The following is a 15,043-nucleotide window of genomic DNA, read 5'->3' as shown; positions in this document are numbered from 1 at the left end:
AAAAAAAAAAAAAAAAAAAAACATATTTTCTGTTTTGAAATATTGTAACAATAATGCATTAGTGCCAGAAGCTGAAATTCAGCTGCCTTCTGTCCAGGCTCCTCTGTGGTCTGGACTTCTTCATGGCAGGACATCACCGAGTCCACTGGAGTGTGGCACAGCTGAGTGAGAGGAGCAGCACAGCTTCACGCAAAGTGGGATGTGTCGAGAGGCTGCCCATAGGAGCAAAATGAAAGGGAAGCATGGATCCTGCTCTGTCCAGTGGGCATAAGCAGGGGAAATCCAGAATTTATGATCTGGCTGAAAAGATTTTGATGGTTTAATAAAGTTCTTGAAACATCCACTGGATATCGCCCCATCCTTTCTCCAGACACACGTATGAATTTTCTGCCCTTTTACCCAGCTCACAGTTTATGAGCTGTAGAGTGCGCTGCATGGCGTGACAAAGTGTCACAGCATGTGACAAAGCATGTATCACCCTACATCTGACAGAAAACAAAATGAGTGTCAGGTGTAACGATGGCAAAAACTGGTATTTATTTGACATCTTTGTGACTTGGATATTAAGGAGGAACTTGTGATCCAGAATGACTGCCAAGATCTCCATCTATTTGACAAAGCTGGCTGATGCAGCCTCACCATAGGCGAGCTTTGCTGGAAGAGAAGGAAGCTGATAGATGGCACAGTGTTTGGGGCTTGGGGGTGGGATGGGTAAACGATCTGGAAAAAGCCCCATCCAGCCTGGCCTTGAGCACCTCCAGGGATGGGGCACACACAGCTTCTCTGGGCAGCCTGTGCCAGGGCCTCACCACCCTCTGAGTGAAGATTTCCTCCTAACCTCCTTCAGTTCTGCCACCTCCTTCCAGTGTGAGCTTTGGCTGCTATTGGTAACAATGGCTACATATGATAGGATGTTTTGAAAACCAGCAATAATCAGATATAAGTGTTATTTCCTTATAAGCTGGATGCTTGTTTTTTATTTCAGACAGGTAATTTTCTATTTCAGAGAACAGATAATGGCAGCTGAGATTAGAAGTGGCGTTGCACTCTTCCTAGTGTTTATGTTATAAATGAATCTTTCCAACTGAGCTCTAACAAGAGGAATTGTGCTTTAATCCTAGAAACAAAGAACAAATGTATATTTTGAATGTTTCTGTATTTTTAAGTAGAATAACAAGCATTTTCATTGAAATGAAAACATTAAACTGGGAGGGAGAAAAAGGCCTAAGTTTAGATTTAGATATAGCTAAAGATTGCATAAGCCTTCTCTGCGTGACTTCGGCACTCTAATGTATCTCAAACCTCTCTGTAACGTAAATCCTATGATCCTGGAATAAATTTACTTCTCAGGATAACGTCAAGTTATTTTTTTATAGGTTATAGCTTGAGTGATTTTAAAATAATTTGCTACTTAATGCAAAACCCTACGGGTTTGAAATAACATCTTTGTATTTGAAAAAAACTCACCCATGCTCAAAAACACCCTCAATCTATCTGCCCAATGATGTGAGATGTCCAATTGCACTGTAGTCACTGAAGCTGCAGAAAAGTTGGCATGTTCCTGTTGCCTTTTCCTTTGTCTCCTCATTACCCATCTTCTTTGATGTGAAATTTTGACCTTGAAGTAGTGAACCACATTTCAGTTCTTTGATAGCAAATTTTCTCCTTGGGCCTGTGGTTTCCTGCAATTTCTGCTCAGTCTCTGATATTTAAAAGGCCGCATGTGTTAGAGAAAAGCCACTCCAAACATAATCTTTGGCTCTGACTGATTCAGGAGGTGCAAATTTACAACAAATCACACCAATACTCCTAAAAGCCAATGTGAAATAGAGTTTCCAAATGCCCTACTTTATACTGCTTGCCTGTGTATGGACGAGCTCCTTACACCCTACGTGTCCTGATTAGGGAAATGTACACATTTAACACAACCAGGCCCCAGCTCTGGCCTCAGAGCAGAAGTAAAGGATGAGGAAGAATTTGTTTGCTGAAGGGACTGCTGGTTGCAATTAGTCACTGGAAAGACACAAAGAAAAGAGGAGAATGGAGCAGAACCAGAATAAAGTGAAAGGAAACAAATAATTAAAAAAAAAATAAAAAAAAAAAAAAGGAAGGAAAAGAACCATCCTCAGTGCTGTAGCTCCATAACCTGGCCTAAGGATCAGCCTTTGGAGTGACATTTGAGGCTTATTCATCCCTACTGTGAGCTGGGAGGATGATAATAGGAAAATAACAAGCAAGCACTCACCAGAGAAATTTTTTCCGTTTGTAGAGAGGTTAGAAACAAATAATCAAAACAAGATCCAGTGCAACTTTTGCTTTTTCCACAGAGTTTTCCCTGCCAGAAGACTGAACATCACGTGGATCTGGTAGCGCTCCCAGGCGGGAGCAGCCACCGGGCTGCCGTGACGGCTCCCACCAGGGCAGACCCACACTGTGAGCACCCATGGGCTGCTGTGTGGTGCCTTCTCCTGGGCCTTCTGCTGCCCCTACTGCCTGCTCAGCCCCAGCCCTTGGAGCCAGGCTGTGCTCAGTCTCCCACCGACCCCACCAAGCCAGCCCTACCCAGGGGAACCAACCCACCCACAGCTTCCCCTAAACACCTCCAAAATGGATGCTGGGAAGGTAAAAATTCTACAAGGGATGCAAGCCCAACAGCCAGGTACTTAAGCTAGCTAGTACATGAGGAATGTACAGATCTAGGTGAAAAAGAAAATACCGACACACAGTTCCCGTCTCACTGGGGCCCAGCAGCTGTCTTACCTTCCTGCCTCCATCTCCTCCTCCTCCTGAAGGAAGACGGGGGGATTCGAACAGCAAGAACTGTCCCCAAGGTTTTGGCATAACTGCCAGGTTGAAGAACAAGTCGATTCCTCCTGTGAAAACATGGAGAAAGTAACCTTTAAAACCACAGTATTTACACTGTAAAATCACTTGTATATGTAACAAAACAAAGACCTCAGAGCAAAGCCATGGTACTGACTGCAGATCAAAAACAAAGCAGACTCAGCTCAGCTCTGGGCATTTTAGAAGCTGTGAATTCCATCGTGCTTCACTGTGTAGGAGGCAATATTTGGCAAAAGATGTAGTACTTAGAACTTGTAGATGTAGCCTTTATAGCATAGATAAGTGGACTTGTCAGTACTGGGTTAAAGGTTGGACTAGATGGTCTTAGAGGTCTTTTCCAACCTGAGTGGTTCTATGATTCTGTGAAAAGGCTTAACCCAGGGCAGTATGAATGATCACACAGTGGGTGTGGGAATTCAACCAGCAGAGACACACAGCTTTGGCTTAGGTTGTGGAACGCAACCACATCATGACAGTAGTGCTTAGATACCAGAGCATACAAAACTGCAGTCTCCACCTGAAGTGCTTTAGGTGCAGAGTGGCTGTTCCTGAGTCACGGACTTCCACAGCTCAGTTGCACTCTTAGCAGAAAGGGGAGAGAGAGAGAGAGAGAGAGAGAGAAGCCAAGGGCAAAGCCACAGGGTCTTTATTAGAGAATGGAGATATCCTCATCAGCAAATATATGGTGAAAAAGCTAATGACAAAACAGAAACCTGTGTTTTTGTTTTAACAGGTGAAGTTAACATTAACACTTCCTGGGTATTTGGGCTAGGTAAGCTCAGATGTTTAAAAGCTGTTGTAAATGAAATGAAACAACTGAAAATGTGGTTCTGTTGATGTCCTACTTCAGATCAGATGAACATGCCTGCAATGTTTTATTGCTCACTTACTCATCAAAAAAAAAAAAAAAAAAAAGGCAGAGATAATCCCTCATAATATACATTTATATACAAAGCATTTATCTTGATACCCTTGCCCATGGAATACCCTGCAGCATGAAATTACTATGAATAATCTTCATATTTGTATCTTTGAGTCTTACTAATGCCTGTATTGAACACAAATACTAACAATTAGCTTTCTGAAGACGTCCGCACCCAGGAACATGAAAAGAAAAAGTAAAAGGATTGTTTGATTGATTGCTCTTGTCATTGTGCTTGAAGATGTGGAACGAGGCTTACTTAACAACCTTGATAAGCCAGACTTCACTCTGAAAGTTTTACTCCTTTATAACTGGTATGAACTCAGAGAGACGACAAAGATATTAATAAAATATGCGACATAATCCACACAAACATTCTTTCTTTTCTGTTCTCCTGCGGGAGAGCCTGGAATGTCTCCAGCCTAGGAGTTTTAGTAAATCAGATGATCCTTGTAACTCTGAGCAATCCTTTTGCTTAAATTGTTGTCAATGTGATCTGCAAGGTGTAGGACAGAAAGCAGAAATGTAGCTGTACTGTACTTGCACTGCGCTCCAAACCCAGAGAGAATGGAAAAATTAGGAGTCAGACTGGAAAAATAAAATCCCTGTTTCTAAACAGTAAGAGCTGTGAGATATCCACTGTTTTGGTTAATATTTTTTTCCACGAAAAAAAAAAAAAGCCTATTTGTCTTAAGGTGTATTTATAGAAGACAATCTGTTATTCGGCAATCTGTTATAATGTATTCTGTATTCTGAGCCTCTTAATTTTAATTGATGTTAAATATTCTGTGGAAGAGAGAATGTGTAACAGAAAAGATACAGTTTTCAATACAGTAAGTTGAAAGTGGGTAATTTAGCTTTGGTTACAGAGCTCAGACGCATATTTTGCTGCATATTACTGCCCAACTTTATGGCTGGTGTGGTTCCCCGGTGTTGCTTTTCAGTCACTTCAGGCATTCTCCACCTTGCTGCGGGAACACGACACACTGAGCACATCACCCAGGACTGACAGCATAGGGGGACTGCAGCGACAGCATTTCTCATGGCCAGCCCCCAGCAAGACATCCCAGGAAAGCACACTGCCTCAGCAGAGATCACATTGCATTTGAGGAAAAGGGTTCAGGGGCCTTTTTCTGCCTACTTTTCTCCCCATCCCTGGCCTGAGCCGCCTCAGTCCTTATGCAAAGGCAGGGAGAAGCAGCGATGCAGAGGTGGGATGTGTGCCGAAGGGTGGGTGTCCAGCCTGAACCCCATACCGACCAAGCCATGACAGGGCTGGGGACAGGCTGTGCATGGGGGTCTCCAGCTTTTTTGCCCTGGAGACTGCTTCTCTCATGAAAATTATATATTAAGTTCTGAGCTTTTCTTGAACAGAGTAGCCCCAGACTATAGATGGAGAGAGCCTCTTGAATTTGTCAAATGTCACACATTCGTTGCCTCAAAAATTTGCACTGACAGATGGAAAATGTGGGAAATATCCCTAACATAACAAGCCCGGTCTTACTTCTTGTCCAGGAAAGCAGGCTGCTTCCTCGCAGGGAGGACTGAGGGTACAACAGTCCCATTATAAAAGACCATCTTTTTCCATCTTCAGAATTATTGAACTCCCATGAGGCCTTGGGATGTTTTCCTAATTATTTCCAGTTTCTAAAATTTCTTGTAAATACAGCCTCCTCAGCTCCACCGACACGAATAAACCGAGCAGGGCTGGAAGGCTGGCACACAGCTGGCGCCCGCCTGTTCCCTCAGCTGCCCGGCGCCATTTTGGCCCAGGCCACCAGGTGCCCTCGCGGGTGGCCTGAATCTGAATCTGGGGGATAGCCTGGCCAGGAACTATGCTCAAGACACCATGGATGGCTAACACTGCTCCCCTCGGGGGGGGATTTGGCTGCGAGGCTTTGGCCATGCCTCAGGCCACAAGGGCAAGGCTTGGGGATTTTGCTTATGGACACAGAGAAGGCCCCTTGGGCCCGCTGGCATGCTCCAGGACTCGATTCTCTTTCGCAGGTTTTGTTATTTCAGTTTTAAATGTTCCAGCAACATGTCAAGTATTTTTAGGACATGTAATGAAGGATAGATATTGTGTGTCCTGGGCTGTAGAAGGAGAGCAAGCGAGGCTGCTGGAGGGCCCAAAGGCTGCCTGCACAGTGCCAGAGGGCTGTGCAAGGAGAGGGAGCCAGACTGGATGAGCACCATCCTTCCCAGCAACCTGGGGGTCTCGGGAGTGAGGAGATCACTCCAAAGCCAGGTGCACACTGTGTTTCAGAGGGAACCAGTTCGTGTCCTCCAAAGAGAGGTCCAGAGTCAACTCCAGCTTGTGCCCCATGGGCAAGCAGGAGACAAGGAGATAGATGTGTAGATTGAAGTGCAGGTGTCATCCTGAAGTGCACTATCAGATTGGTGATACGGCTGACTGTTACTATAAACATTATTTAATACATTGAATAGAATAGTCAAAGAAAATACTAAATTCCTACTTAATAACTGAATGCGCTCTATAAAGCTATCTACTTGCACAGCCTGCCACAACCCCTCTTGCACATCTTCATTTAAAAACAAGCCTCATTATCCTTGTGTGGCATGGACTGGGGTTTGATAAAAATGTTTGTGTGACACAAATATCTTTTGATTACACTATAAAAACTAGGAAGGAAAAAAAAAAAAAAAAAAAAAAAGGCCAGAGAGAGCTAAATGATTGGTAAAGGAGTTTCAAAGAAAGGGGAAGCAATCTAAAAACAAAGAAACTAGGAAAATACTGAGTAGCTAAGGCAAATTTATTCTCCATAAAGCTGGACATCTGGAACAAGTTACTGAAGAAGAGATGTGGGATCACATAGATTGTTTCTGGAAAAGGAGGGGCTTGAGGGGCATGGAAAAAAAACATGGTTGAATTAAGAGCCAGCCACAAGCACTGAGCCAGATGGCTTTTTCTCTTCTTACAATGATATATGTTCTCATCTTCCTATATCTCTGCTAATCACTGTAACACAGAAGTACAAGGAGTAAGATGTTAAGGAGGAAACAGAAGGACCTGGGTAAGATGAAAAGAACTGTATTTCTTGTATGCCTCTCTGTAGTATACACTGAAATTCAAAGCAGGGATGTCTTTCTTATGCAATAGTACATCTGTTGCTGTTCTGAAGTCTTTGGGCACAGAAACTCTTTCCAGACAGTGCAGAGCAATCATTTGTGTGTTTTGACAGGTTTCCAGCTGTAAGCCATATATTTGTTTTATAGCAAATTTTAGGTTAGTTCCTAGAATTTAAAACATATTCAATCTGCTTTTGTTTTACAATCTGTAAACACTTCTAGAGCTCTATTCTTTATTTAATGATAGATAGGCACAACACAGCTGTTCTCTTGTGGCCTGTATTTTTAGTGTAACCTTATTCTTCCCTACATGCCCTGTTCAGTTTTGAATATGCCAGAAGAATATGGGCCAAAACATCAGCAAGACAAAAATGCTCTGAAATAAACAGAAGGTGAGTGATTTGTAATTCATATCTGCAAGGTGATGATAGGAACTACCTCTCACAGTACCCAGGACCAGAGAGGATGGCTTGTGTACAGTTGGTACAGAAATATGTTTATATGGCTCAGCAGAAGACCCTCTAGGTAATGTGAGGGCTATAAACAAACTAGGCATGTCAACCCAGAGCCTGTTGGACAACTGCACGTAGTTTCTCAGAAAGCCCAATTAATGCAAGTCAGGCATTGCATCAACATGATTAGAAGTGCTCCTGGTAGCCAAGGCAGCTCACTCAGAGCTGGTGTCTCAGCATGGCACTGTCCCACATCACATAACCCTACTGTGAGAAGAAATGACGGGAGCAAGAGCCCTACATAGCGCAGTGATTATACACAAAGCATCAGTGCAACAGCCCTGCTGAAATTAACATCTGCTGCCTGCACAGCCATTTCAGGAGGTCGGCTGGTGCCTCTATTTAATGATGCCCTCAGCTGTGCCCTGAACTCTCCTTTGGCAGGGTACAGTATGGCCTTCCCGCCAGCAATTAAAAAATAAATAAATAAAATCCAGTTTCAACTTTGACTTCAGTTTATATTTCAAATGTTGTGATAAAATGATCTCCCAGCACTAAGGAATGCAATGTGCCATTATAATGAACACCACAGGCCTTCAGAATTAGGCTGACACCCAAGCTACATTATTAATGCTTGCATATAATCTTCCCTTTTAGAGATACTGTGCTGACAAACTCTAACTCTCATCTCTGGATTTGCCCAGCTCACATTTCCCCCTGTAAACACTGCATATTCACAAATCAGCCCCATGCTCCAGCAAGATTTAAGCAACAGCAGCAACTCCAAATTCACCTTCTGACAGATAGGCTCAAACACAGTGAGTTGTTTCTTGATACCACATAGTTCTTCAAGGAAAATAATTTGTTTCCAGAAAGTCTTTCCCCTTACTTACAAAGCTTTGAGATGGGAAATCCTGTCAGCAGCAGCCTTGACAAGCATTTTTTTTCAATACTCTCATTAGTAACTTCATACTTCTCGGAAAATACTCAACTGTTCAAAACAAGCTGCCCACATGCACAAGGACAGCTCTGCAGATCTTAGCCTGGACCTTCCCCTCCTTCCCCTCTGGAAACCTGATTACCTGCCCCCAGGTAATCAGACTGCATTTGTTAAAAGACTGAGAGATAACATTGCAAAAAGATTTTGGTGCTAGAAGCAAGAGAGTTGTAACCTTGCTCCCAGCTGTACTCAGATGTATCATCAGTTTCTTCTCCCAGTCTCCAAGACCCCAACTTTTAGCTCAACAGGGCCACCTTATTCCTCCAAGTAATCCTAGAAAAACTGAAGTACAGAATGGCTTTATATTACAGCATGGCCTGCTAGTTAGAGCTGTAGGCATTGGGCTGCTCGAGGCAAGCTGGGATTTATAAAAGAGCTTCCCACAGGCACTGATCCAAAGCCTGTTAATGGGAGTCTTTCCTCTGACTTCAGTGGAATTAGGAGGAGGCCTCCCACCCAACCCACCAAGGCTCCTATCTGACTACGAACAAGTTTGAAGGATCCACCCTGCACAGATGATCAGCTTGTACCGTGGAGGATGCTCCGTCAAAAGCTCTCTTGAAGGGCTGATTCGATGCCTGAAGAAAAGGGCTGGTGTATTAGATGAGTGGCATACGTAAACACACAGGACATCCACTGCAATGCAAAATCTCAGAAAAGAACGGATTTTTTATGCATCTCACAGGATATTTGTAGCACTCCAAGAGTTAACAAGTTTCTATAAATTTCCCTGAAACTCACTTTGACTGGTTGACAAAGGAGTTACTGTTACAGAAAAAAACAGAAACTACAGAAGCTGTCACTTACTGTGCCGTTTCCTTACGCTGGAGTCAAGACAAAAGGACTAATAAAAGGTGACTTCTGTCACGTCTCCTCCTGCTCCTCCCTGCAGAATACCCCTCAGCCGCATGGAAATTTTTCTGCAAACTTTGGCACTGTCTGCATTCTAGCAAGTCACGCTGGCAAAAACAACGAGGCAAAATTAATGAGAGGAGTTAGCTTGTAAAACAGTACCATGTATCAGCAGCAAAAAAGGAAGGAGAGCCATCCGGATGGCCCTGCACTCAAGATTAATTGAGAAAAATAAAACTGATCTGTGGGTGAAGCAGTTTACAGTGAATTGTTTAACTTTTACCATGGTAATAGTCCGGCTTGTAAATGAACTCAGAAAAGATACAGTAACCATGCTAGCATGAAATTATTAATTGATTACTAAAGAACAATATCTTAAAGCAGAAGGACACAGGACCATGCTCTGTTGTGTGGAAATGCAACACCTTCTGGTACAGCTCAGAAAAATGTGTAATTCCTGTGAATTCTGTAAATTCTCTTACAGAAGATGTAGAAAAGCCATACCTGAGTGCTATATAACATTCCCATAAGTATTGGAGCAAAAGGTAATCTGATGGCTGACTTCCCTGCATGGAGCAACGGCTATGGCAGAGAACACAGTGGAGGCAGCTGACCATTCTAAGCAGTTTCAGCTCACTTACACCTACACGCACAGTTTAATGCAAAGCATCGTTGTATATCATGACTACAAACACTTTAGGAATTTGGATAGAAGAAATTCTGGTTTAAAAAACTAATCGAGTGTTGGGCAATGGCTGATGACATTCCTCTGGGCAGACAGGCATGGGACAGCGTGTACCCACTGTGCGATGGAGGCAGCCCTGGTACTAACTCTGGGTTGTGGCTTCCCTTTTAGCAACTGCAGGTGGGAAATAAGTCTTCTTTCATCAGGCGCTTTCACAACTGGGCAGGAGTCCCTCCTGTCTTTTTTTTCTGGTCTAAATCCTTATGTCATGAGTATGCTATGAGTAAGAAATCAAAAAGAGAGATACCAAACATTTAACTTCAGTTGTTCAATCACATACCTATTATCTAGAAAATTGCCATGCCCAAATGAGACCCATTTGTTTGTTTGTTTGTTTTACTAAGTAACAAAGACAACTTTGCTTTCTGAAGAGTATATTTGTACATTGCTAATTGTCTTTTCCATGAGTACACCAGCTAAAGTTTGCATGGAAAAACAAACAAAAGGATGTCATTAAGATGGGTCCCAAGAACCTTTCAAATGATTCATAGTAGTCTTGGCCTAATTGAAATTGAATGTGAAAACAAACATGCTTGCAATTTGCTAGGATAATATTGGGTATTCATTAATTTTTTCATCCTGGCCCATATGTGACAAAATGAAGCACATGCAGTCAAAGTCTAAGATCATAATCATGCATGCAGTGTAAGCTATGTGAACTGAATTTACTTTGTAGAGAATGGTACAAGCCTTAAATCTTACAAATCCTTGCTTAAAGTAGTTGCTAACTCACTGAGAAAAATCTATTTGAGAATTTCATGGTACCTCCCTTACTGGAATAGGTAAGCATCTAATGTATAAAAACTACAGCCTGGAATAAGTCATATCTCTGCTTTGGGTCCCGCTCTGCCTGCTCTCAGTGCTACAACACACACTTCCAATTTTAAGCAAGGAAAAGAACTAGAAAGAAACATTTTTCTTTTTATTTGAACATTAGGATAGACTAACTGGAAGGCACTAAAAGGCTAGAGAAAGACGATGGACCATGAGGTTGGATGGAGAAACTGAGTCATTGCATCCCTTGGTGCAAAACCATTGGCTTCAATTGGCTTAACCCAGTGATAGGGTTAGTACAGCTGTAGACTGGGTCTGCAACCACAAAAACAGTTTAAAAGAGATAAATTATCAATAAAAAAAAAAAAAAAGCAAACAAAAACCTTATCAATACTAACACAAATCCCCAGCAAAACAATAAGGATCTTAGGCAATAATGAACAGGAGTAGCACGCAGGACTCCCTGCTTTGAGCTGGGATACACCTTGTGGGATAGGGTCAGGTGGCTCCAAAGAAATATCCACAACCCACCTGCTCAGAGCTAATTAATGAAATATGAGGCAGAGGAAGGAGGCTGAAGTTCTGAGGATCCGAGGGAATTAATTCAGAGCTGTGGGCAGGTGCTTGCTATGGGAGAGCCAGAGGAAGGGTACCTACATCATGACAAAGAACAAAGCAAGATTCACTGTTAGATTTTGACATGGCTCCCACCTTTTATCTGCTTGACTGGTGTTGACAGCGTTCCTCTAGGAAGCAAGAGATGAGGGCTCAAAGCATTTGCCAGCTCCCAGAATAACTGCTAAAGGAGGGAAGGGAAGGAGAGACAGGGAAGGGACACAGCCCCTCCTTCTGTCAAAACTGGATGCTAGTTCAGGACCAGACGGGAGAGACATGGGACTTGGGAGAGAAAGGGAGTGGAGTGATGGTTGTGGTAACATGATGGCTGTGGTAAGGGCATTTGACAAGGATGAGGGAACACCATGTCTCTCTCTTATAAGATTATGTCTGTAACATATGAAGGAGTCAGAAATGAGAGGCAGAAGCAGTCCTGCAGCAGTGAGAAGGCAGCAGCAGTCCTGATGGCTCTTTGTGCATCCCCATGGCACATATTCGGAGTCTGCTGGACTGGGTCCCTCAGTGTCTATGGCACCACTCTGCCTAATTCCCACAAACTGACCTGGCTGTGAGGGAAGCCCCGAACCCGCTGTCCTAGACTGAGAATATCTCAGCATGCAAAGTGAGAGCTCGAGGGAAATGCCTAGGAGGAGTAAGCACTAAATTGCTTTTGGACTAGGTACCTCCAACCTGTCTAAATTAATTTCTGAATTCATTCATTCATGCCCTCAAGGACAAATCTTGTTCCAGTCTCAACTAACAACCCTCCCCTGCATGCCAGTGGGCTGTGGAAGGGATGCTATCCGTTGTCCACCCCGGACGAAGAAACAGCCAGGCTGTAACAGTGCATCACGTTATGGACCTCAGTGTGCAAACACAGGGGAGGAGGCATCAGCGTGCACAAGGCATCACCTCTCACAGAGCTGCCACAGTGTGCTGCATGGCTCCTGTTACAAGCACATCAGTGCCCAGCCTGCGGGGTCTACCCTGGCTTCCCAGGGAATTCATCTCCTGCTTCTGGAGCTCTCCGCAGCATAGACCAAGACCTCAGAAGCCAACAGGAGGACTGGGACCTTTCTGCAGCTGGCAATGGCTTTAATGCTGCAAGCAACAACCTGCCAGGTTTCTCGGCACCTGGCAGCCAGAAGGACAGAGGAAGGTGGCCCTGCCTAACGATGGAGGTTGTCTGATGGCTGCAAGTGATCAAAGGCTGATGCTCTCAGGGACCAGACACCCCAGAAACATCCCACTGCTTGCACGGTTCTCTTGGCAAGAAGATGAAAGGCAGAAAACACAGCATCTGACTTTGCACAGGCTCAGCTCCACGGTGATCCTTAGGATTGGTGATATGGACTGTTAGATGCTAATTTTAGACTCCCAGTCTAAAAAGGAGCTGCCACTGTCCCCCTCTGTATAATTTCTGTTATAGAAGGCCTAGGAATTGGCTCGATTATTTTTGCAGTTCAAACCTTAATCTACTGCTTTCAGTGTCAGCAGCAGAAAATATCTGTATAGGTGTTCTGTTATTCAGATATTCAGAGCAATCCGCAGCTCTGTGTCCTTACAGAAACAGCCCTGTCTATCACCAAGAAACGAGGCCTGTACTTTGATCGGCCACCACCACAGAAGCCACCGCAGCTTATCGAAAAAGCATCACAACTTCTTTCCTGGGCTTGCAAAACAGCTACACCCAAGCAAGCAGAGATCATTTTCTTCCCCTGCCGGCTCCCCCCAGCCGCAGCCCAGCTGCTGGCTGAGCAGATGCTGCCCCCTGTCTGGCTTCTCCTTTCCTTGTCTCAGACACGCTCTAGCAAAAGGAAAAAAAAACCTTTTTGCCTCTCCTGGCAGGGTAACAGCTGTGTCTCTGGAGGACTTTATTCATTTCTTGCATGCCCTGCTTTGAAGGCCAACCTTTCCAAAGTCTGTAATGTCCTGTGATACTGGAACCTCTAGCTCATGGAGCAAACTGTACCTGAGGTAGGTGAGCTGCAGTGCAGTTTCTTTCCTGCTTTTCTTCTTCCAGCAACAAAAAATAACACTTGAAATCCCCTTGGTTTCCTCCCAGGGGCAGCTAAATTTCCAGAAGTAACATGGTCTCCTTTCCAAAAACTCCAATCAAAGTCATTTTAAAATAATGTAGACAAGACCCTGAACAATCAGGAATGCTTAAACATGTATTTAACTTTTTCTATGTAAAATGTATTTTACAAAAGCCCATTCTGTATTTCTGAGCTCTGCTAGAAGTGTCAAGGCACTCCAAAAGAGAAGCTTCCCACCATCAGCCCTGCTCCTAGTTTAGCTAAAATATTTCTAGGGAGAGCTGTGATCATCTCTGTGGCAGAGCCACCCTGAGCATCCCAACTGACATATATATGTCCTAAGTACATGGTACAGTCTTTATAAGACATTTCTTTAAGGCTTCTAGCAGTTCCCTACTCTGATTTTGGATGATTTCTTCTTAAAAACAGGAAGGATGACTGCTGTGTAGGGCTCTGATTGCACCGATTGCTATAAGTAGTGTTAAGCATTTATACTGCAGTTGCTACCAGGGCCTCTTTTAGGGGTCCAAGCCTGATTTTATTATGCATCACCCTAATTATTCTGTTCCTGGGGAGTTTCTTTAACAAAATTATGTGGGCATGAACAATATTAGCTAATGCTGAATAAATATGGAGTATAATTCAAATGCTTCCTGCAATGAACAAGGAGGCCAGTGAACAGCTCAGCAGCTGCTGATACCGGTAGCCACGATGCTCCCAGCCTTCTTCATCTTTACACGTGAATTTTCATACCTAGGTATCTCTGCCGGAGACTGTGATTTCAGCTTCCACATGAACAAAAGCTGAGGACTGGAGAAAGAAAGTTGAGAGAAGCATTAGTAGTTTGAAGGACTGGGGAGATAATGCCATCCCTTTCAGGTCCAGGGAAGGGTAACAGAGGGTTTGATGATAGAAGGGGAAATAGGGCCATCTCATCATGCGACCAAAAGGTAAAAAATGTACCTGGAAAGACACAGCTTCTCCAGCGAGTTGCTGCACCAAGTGTCTTCTTGCAGCTCAGAGTGCCGTTGTCACCTTGCTGCTCAAGGACAAGATGCTCTCAAGCTTATTTTCCCCATTGCACTGAACAAACACACAACATCTGGGAGAAACAGAAAGAACCTAACTTCTCAGCATAATTATATAGGCATATAAAGACATCTTAATGGTTTAAAAAGAGTAGGAGAACATTTTATTTAGAGATGGGCTAAAATCCCAACACCATCAAAGCATCATCACCTTCACCAGAGTCAAGATTTGATCAACTGGCTTCAGTTGAAAATACCTAATTATCCTGTTTTGTATCTTACAAATGGGCATTTTTAGAGATGGGCATTCTGTATGATTTAGCTAAATCCATGCAACACAGCAATCAGTAAGAATTAAGTTGAAAATTATTTCCTCTTCCATGAAAAAATATTTAAATTTCTAAACAATAATATTGATCTGAACAAAATGTATAATATTGAGTATGCTTAAACACTGAAAGCTTGCAAAAGAGTAATTTAGATTGGATTTATCTTTTTCTTTCAATCAAAATATTTATTTTAATTTTGCTTTAATTTTACTGAAAAATGATTTCAATTTTAAAATTAGGCCTCTTGAAAATTTCACTCAGAAGAGTTGAAATAGGATATCTGAACAACTTTAAGGCATTTTTAAACACTTCAAGTTTATTGAAATTGGCCTTTTCCAATATACAGTTTGAGA

At 43.1% G+C, this 15,043-nt stretch overlaps 1 long non-coding RNA gene across 1 annotated transcript; it reads right to left on the bottom strand.

The window, feature by feature from the left end:
- Positions 1-10,821: 10,821 nt before the first annotated feature.
- LOC118163256 lies at positions 10,822-14,820 on the bottom strand. The gene is made up of 3 exons (XR_004748949.1): positions 14,297-14,820; positions 14,034-14,136; positions 10,822-10,994 (listed from the first exon to the last, which is right to left on the bottom strand). It is a non-coding gene; the product is annotated as an uncharacterized LOC118163256 (long non-coding RNA).
- Between the last annotated feature and the right edge of the window lie 223 nt (positions 14,821-15,043).

This window comes from Oxyura jamaicensis, chromosome 2 (genome assembly GCF_011077185.1).
Source record: "Oxyura jamaicensis isolate SHBP4307 breed ruddy duck chromosome 2, BPBGC_Ojam_1.0, whole genome shotgun sequence".
In the NCBI taxonomy this organism is placed as follows: Eukaryota; Metazoa; Chordata; class Aves; order Anseriformes; family Anatidae; genus Oxyura; species Oxyura jamaicensis.
This window is presented reverse-complemented; position numbering and strand designations above follow the sequence as displayed.